This window comes from Etheostoma cragini, chromosome 22 (assembly GCF_013103735.1).
Source record: "Etheostoma cragini isolate CJK2018 chromosome 22, CSU_Ecrag_1.0, whole genome shotgun sequence".
Classification (NCBI taxonomy): domain Eukaryota; kingdom Metazoa; phylum Chordata; class Actinopteri; order Perciformes; family Percidae; genus Etheostoma; species Etheostoma cragini.
The window spans coordinates 11,001,948-11,009,498 of record NC_048428.1 but is presented as its reverse complement, the minus strand read 5'-3'; the positions used below and the strand labels follow the sequence as shown (position 1 = coordinate 11,009,498).

Genomic DNA, 7,551 nt, shown 5'->3' with positions numbered 1-7,551 from the left:
TATGTATGTATAAATATATATGATGTAAAAGGTTAACCTGCAGAAGACTGTGAGAATCTTTTTTGTCTGCTCTTCAGTTTTTTTGATACATTATTTATTGTTTACAGACAATTGGCATTCTCTGCTAAATGCAGATTGCTGGTTTGTTGTCCATGATTGTTAACTTATCTTTTGTAGTCTGTTAGCCTTACTCTGACTATGCAACCAGCAGAATGCAAACCTTATGGTGGATAGCGAGCCCATTGTCAAGCAGAATTCAATCAGACAAGAGAAGAAGAATGAAATAGACATATCAACACAGTAGCCAACAACTGGATATGCAGAGGAAATGTGTTTTCAGTACACCGTACGTTTTGTTCCACCTCTCCAATAGTTAACAACCTATCACAAGGCATACAGATGTATTCATGTACACACACTATTTCAGTTGGGGGAGGGACGCAAATATGAAAATCAGGAGCTTGACTTTACCGTTATAATTTGTGGAACAGCTGTAGAATGGAAACACAGGACAGGCTGTATAATACACACACACACTTGCAATGTTAAAAAACGCTGATAGAAAGACTCATGCTGTGATATTGATTGGGTATGAATGGCTTTGGATGCTGGGGCATAATGTCATTAAGCTGGCTTTGTATTGATGATAGGAATGTACGAGAGAGAGAATCAATGAGAAAAGCAATGTTAGCAGAGCGGGTTTGTAAAATACCACTTGATGGATGTTTACGGCATGTTAGTATCATATGGTATTTGACTGGAATGTCAGTGGTCAAATTTAATTTTAAACTTAGATTAGCCTTGTTTGTTGTTGATTTCATCGAGACTATATAATTACCCTTTATATCTAACGAGTACTGTATATATGCACTAATGTGTCAGTTTTTTTTTGTTTTTTTACATACTGGGTGTTGCTGGCACACAGTTGCATTTGGTTTCAAACATCTTCTGTGACAGTGGTTGGGAATGGCAAATATTGTTGCATAACTTTCTGTCACAAGCTGTTCTTCCAAAGCAACCACTCTTTAGCAGTAAAAACATGTTAACAGTGCAGGCTAACATATTGTATTTCAAGATGGCGCATTAATATGGAGTGTCTACCCCAGTTCATGCAAATGGAAATGTAAAATTTCAAGCCAAAAGGAATACTTGGAATTGATGGTGGTGGTAAATATTCATGAAAAAGGAAGTTTGTGAACGGGCAATGCCGCTTTTGATAATGAACAACTAAACATGCCACACACTGGACCTTTAATATATAATGATGCATCTGGGGCATTTTTGGATTTATTACAGTAAATCTATTACATATTGGACCTTTTAGTTATATGTATTGAATAGAAAATGTAACAGAGTTTCTATCCCAAAACATCTATCGCTAAAAAAGGTGAATGGAAAATTAACTTTAAAAAATGAGGCAAGATTGAGTAAAACAGTTCAAGTTAATTCTATAAGTTAATACAAAGTGTTTTTATTTTTTCCTGTAAGTTTGAATGATAACCTAGTGCATGGCAGTAGGAACATAATTGATTAACTCTTTTGTATGTGTGTGTGTATCAGTATAGAAATGGAAATGTAGACTTTCAAAGGGAAGAGATTGCTAGGTGACTCAGACTTTGAGCTGTATGTGAGGCCAGAAGAAGAGGATTTATCCCATGGTGCACCAGGTTGCCTCAGAGAGTCAGTTTTACATGAAATGCCAAAAGGCACAGTCTTTGGTCATAGATCTGTCCTTTTGAATAGAGACTGGGTAAAACACGCCTTGATCTATGCCTGGAGGTAATTTGTCTGTAATTTCAGGATGAAGTTGTTTATCACCATGGCAACAGATTCTATGAGCAAGAGCAAGCTGACTTAGACTGAAATCGATAACCAAGACCCCTTAAAAGCGTCCCATGATGCCTCTTTAGATCCTAGTTTTGGAAAAGGAGTTAACAATAGTGGTTGTGGGTTTTTACTGGTGCCCTAAATCCAGAATTTCTTTTCCTTTTAATGTGTAGTACTCATAGTTATTCTACATTAATGGGTACATTTGTTCAATTAAAGCAACATATAAAAGATATGGCTTTTTCTACATTTGAGGGATAATTTATTTTTGTTTAAATACTACCACCATGTTTTTGGCCTTGTCCAACTGCCACTTTGCTTGTTTGAAAGCCATGAGGTCTCTCTCATGGGTGGGCTAAATTCTCTGGGCAGGCAAAGCAGAGAAAGAGAAGGTAACCTTGCTCCTTATGACCTCATATGGAGCAAAATTCCAGAACGGCCCATCTGAGCTTTCCTTATTCTCAGAGGCCGAGCAGGATACCCAGGGCTTGGTTTACACATATTGGCATTTCTAGCCACTGGGGGGACCATCTAAAATATTATAAATATGGGATATATATATAAATATATATCCCACCAGCGTGGGGGAACGCATATTAATGGTAAAAAACCTCATAAAGGGAAATTTTCATGCCATGGGACCTTTAAGTCACTTTTTCTGTCAGTGTTTGTGTAGACCCCCAGACAAGGACATGAAGATAAGACAGCTCTTAAGGCCGTTTTATGCTTCTGTGTCGACTCGATGGCATACCCCTGCAGACCTCCCTGAGTCTATGCCATAGCCTGACATGCACCTCTCGAAAAATGAAACTGCACGTCACGTCACTCATTTCTAAGGGTGAAAATCTCTTGGCACCTCACAATTATTTAATTCCGATTCAAATTGATGCGTCTCCATTCAACCATTTTTTTAATGCACATTTCCATGCGTGATGTAAAAAATATACACCAGGCCACGTACATAGGCTGGGCGATAGGGAGACAATAAGCGTATCACAATATTCTTGATCAAATACCTCGATATTGATATTGTGGCGATATTCTAGGGTTGACAATTGGTGCTTAAACAAAATATCTTCACATTAGAATTTAGATAAATAATCATCAGTAATGTGGACACAATGTCTAAATGGGGAAAAAGGCAACACGGATGTCATATCACAATATCCAAAATCTAATCTTACAATTGCTATATATCAGTGGTTGCATGCCTCTGGGGCAACTAGGGGTTAAGTGCTCAGGGACACATTGGTTGATGTTTGCAGTGGGAATCGAACCCAGGTCTCCCACACCAAAGGCATGTGTCATATTCACTGCACCACCCTATGAACCACCCCTATGCTATCATATCTTAATATATTACATGTTGACAACAACAAATTTCTACCCTGAGTCTTATACATTACTTTCAAGCCAGTTGACAAATATCAACTGAAATGGATGAATGGCCTTGAAAGTAATTATTTTGGTATTTTATGCAAAATTGTAATGAATATTTCCCCGAGGAAAAACACATGCAGTAGACTTTATGGATTTGAGCATAATATCTTGACAGCGTAAACATTTGTCACACCTCAAAACGCATCAATGTCTTTAGTTTTACCAAATAAGTCCTTTAATCCCAGAAGTCTTTTTAATAATTTGATGTCCAAGTGAGTGCTGAAATTGTATTTAATAGACTCAGCAGCAGTTGTATTTTAGCAGCTAGTATGCCTGAAGCCCACCTACACCCACCAGTAATCACAGCCTCTAATGAATGCTACATTAGTGTGACTTAATCAGTCACAGTTGTTAGCCGAACATGTAGTCACAGGCTGCGAAAAATCCAAATTTACAGGAGGTGTCAAATCATCTGTTTTTTTGTCATGTGTACCAATCCCTTGTCAGAACAGAGGACAGGGCTCAAGCTGATTTTTCCCTGTTTGCCTGCAGTTGTCATTCTCATAAAGCAGCATGTTAAAGTAGTCGGGAATATTTCCACTGGTTGATACTCAATCTCAACCCAGTACAGCCCCATAAAATGTACCACGTCAACCACATGACTGATCTTTTAGAGTTGAGCTGTTCAGAAGATTCCTGTTCAGTGTCATTGATTCCCCTACCCAGCTGTCCAACAATGAGCCCTGTTTGGACAGCACTTTATAATTGCATCCATCCTCGGGCCGTCCTTGAGTAGCAGTCACTGGGAAGAGTTTAAAGGGTCCAAATGTTGATGTTGGGGTGTGAATTTGATCAAGCACGTATTGCAAACAGCATTGGCGCAAAGTACATTGCAGCAAACAAAGGATGCTTATTAAATAAAAGCAAAAACAAGTAGGCCTACTTAACATACCCAGACATGTGAGCCAGAGCTTTTGTGTGTGCGTGGGTGTATTTGTGTGTATTAAAGTGTAGGAATATTTTAGCCAAGGGAAACTTCGTCCTGACCACCTCCAAGATAAGAAACGTATACTTTAACTTTTGTTGTTGTTGTTGAGAATAAAATGTTGTATAAGATGATGTCTCAATCAGGTTGGAGATGCTTTGAATCTGCATTAGAAAGAAATATAAACCAGCTCTGAAAAACATCACAAATACAAGCCCTGAGAAAAATTAAATGATCATGATAGTAAGTCTTAATTATTAAGAGTATAAAAATAAAACAGTTATAATACATAATAAAAGTAGTGGGGATTTTGTTAGCTTAGTGTTTTCAGATTGAGGAAGGAAGAAAGAGTGGATGCATTTTAAAAGCCTCTTGGCCCTGCAGCACTCTAAATCTGATAAAGTCTGCGTCTCCACCAAGCTAGTCTTTGTCACCTGAACGGCTTAACGAATAATTGCTCCGATTCCACTGAATGGAATTCTCATGTGCTAACAAGATGGTGGATTTATTTTTAAACCTGTGTTTATTCAGACAGCTCAGTAGATAATAAGTTTACGATGCTGTCCCAGATGACAATGATGTGATGAGTTCCCTTTTCCAACTTTTTTTTTTTTGCAGTCATAGATGGTCTTAATAGAAAAGCTCCACAACAAGACAATAGAGGTTTTGTGTGATAACTCATATAAAATAATTTGGGAAATCAAAATGGAGCATTTTGTGTATTGTGTTACATTTTATCGTCTGTTTGTGTGTTTGTCTGTCTGTCTGTTTGTGTGTTTGTCTGTCTGTCTGTCTGTCTGTCTGTCTGTCTGTCTGTCTGTCTGTCTGTGTGCGTGTGTGCACGCCAACCCGTCCGCCCTGGTTGTTTTTAATACTGCCTTATATGCATTGGAGTATCGCTCGCATGTGCACACACACTCTATGCACATCCCAGGGTCAGAGATCAGTAGCCTCAGATGTGTGTGTCCACAAATCCAAATTTGCATTTTTTATGTGGTTTGGAGGCCCAGATGGATACCCACCTCACGTTAGACCCCGCAGTCAAACTACAACCGGGGCTAAAAGATCCCCACTTAGAAAAGGCCTGCAGGGCGCAAACACACACACACACACAGACACACACACACACACACACACACACACACACACACAAACAAACATCTACACATACACAATGGCTGGTCAGAAATCCAGCAGGAAACTGCACAGGGGAATTCCCTCTAGGCCGTGGTGGATTATTTTTCCCCTCACTTCCTGTTCCTCCGTCCCCCTTTTTCCCTCCCTTCTCCTCAGCCCTCCTCACCTCTGTATCTGCAGCCCCTTGTCTTCCTCCTAAGGCCATCGCGTTAACTTGAAAACCATTTAAATGCATGTTACATCAAATTAAAAGGCAATACTTTTTTTCTTGCCTCATTTGCGTTATTTTCTTACATAACAAATAGCAAAGTTTAATTAATTATAATTTCTTGTCTATTAGCATCACAGCAAGGAAAAGTACTACACGCTTGCACCAACTGTGCAGTTCAAAATGCAGTTTGAGAACAATTGAGTAGTCAATAACATAAATTATTCATTTATAGTTCTGATCATTTTTTAATTTATAAGTCATTCATCAAGCAAAAATGCAAAAACAACATATGATTTCTGCCTCTAAAATGTGAGGTTTTGCTGCTTTTCCTAGTTTCATTTATATATAAGATGACTATTTCTGGATTTTGGACGTTAATTTGGCAAAACAATTGACTTGAGTTTCTGAGAGATAATTACAAGCATTGTTCACCATGTTCTATAATTTTATTGACAACATTTTCAATCAATGGATAGTTACATCCCTTAATTTAAATAATTTTTGCAACCGACATTCAAAAAACAAGATGGCCATGTGTACTGAGAGACTGTATTTTCGGAACTGTATTGAGGTACAATTTAAGGAAAAGTGTTTGTGTGTGTGTTTGTGTGTGAGTTTCCCAGTTCAGAACCCCATGACCAGCGTTTGACATAGACAGAGAGGATTTCAGCCCACCGTTGTATTGCTCATGGGTTTCTTGATAAATAGACGTGGCCCTCATTCTCTGCCACATCTCATATTTACCCCACACAGACCACTCGGACATGTCAAATGATCAGCCTGCTAATGGTCAGCAAAAGAGAAAGAGGGGAAAGGACACGCTGAAAGGCTTTGTCTCTGCCTGTATAATCAATTGACCTGATTGATAAGGGTGTGTCAGGGTCACATTGTGTGTGTGTTGTGTTTCCCACGCCCAGTTGTGTGTGTGTGTGTGTGTTATCCGACCCTCTCAGCTCAACCTCTGTCCATCAACACCTACCTCTGGAATGTTCATGAAAAAACCCAAGGGGATCCTAAAGAATGTACCTCTCTCTTTCACTCTCCAGTATCATCTCTCCTTTTTGTTGTAGTAGATGCTATTTTTAAGTTAACGGTATCACTTTGTGTAGTCACTCACTTTATCACTCACTTTATCCTAAATTTCTCTTTGGTTGTCTGCTTTCTGCCGCCAATTTGTAGTAGATCCAACCAGTTCAGGGACAGCCCCACAGAAATGAATCTACAATAATTTTGATAATCCTGTAACTAACTTATTGAGTTAAAAGAAAACAATTGTTGGTTTCAGCCTCTTAATTTTTTTCTGTTTATATCACTGTTAATTGATTTTCTTTGGGTTGTCAATGGTTGTTCTGACAAAACAAGCAATTGAAAGACGCTACACCCGTTTTATTGACTAAACAGTTACTTGATTAATTAAAAATAATAGCCGGGGGTTAAAAAAAACAGCGATTCACCAGTAGATAAGTCATTACAAACTCACCCTGTGCAGTTTACTCACTTTAAACTCAATTTTACATTCTACTGGGGATCTGAACTTTTCTAAAAAGATACAAAAACATGTCAGCTTTCTTTTTTGAGATTCGGTATAAAATGAGGCACAAAATAACTTGTTTGAATGGTGCAACTGAAAAACAGTCAATTTCACTTCAACTTACAGTACTAAAAGAAAGCTGCAACAAACTGTTACATAATATATAAGATACTGCCAGGCAGCATGGAATAAGGTGATTCGAACTACTTTATAGCTATTCAATGGAAAACAAAAAGGGAAAAGTTATACCCCAAAAATACACATACAAAAGGAACTCTGCAACATTTGTTTCCTAACCCCGGAGCGTTAGCATTAGCGGAAGCCAGCATGCTGAGAGGTTACATTGGAACTGCTATCTCCTGATTTTGCTGGTGATGTCTGTTAACTGCCACTCATAGAGGAAGTCTGGCTAAACTGTCACCAGCCTCCATGCAGCCGGTGGTGGTGGTGGTGGTGGTGGTGGGGGGGGGGGGGGGGGGG

General features: G+C 38.8%; 1 protein-coding gene across 3 annotated transcripts in view; it reads left to right on the top strand.

Moving 5' to 3' along the window:
• mllt10 (MLLT10 histone lysine methyltransferase DOT1L cofactor) overlaps positions 1-7,551 on the top strand; it is a 44,150-nt gene that overhangs the window by 12,605 nt on the left and 23,994 nt on the right. The window lies entirely within an intron of this gene.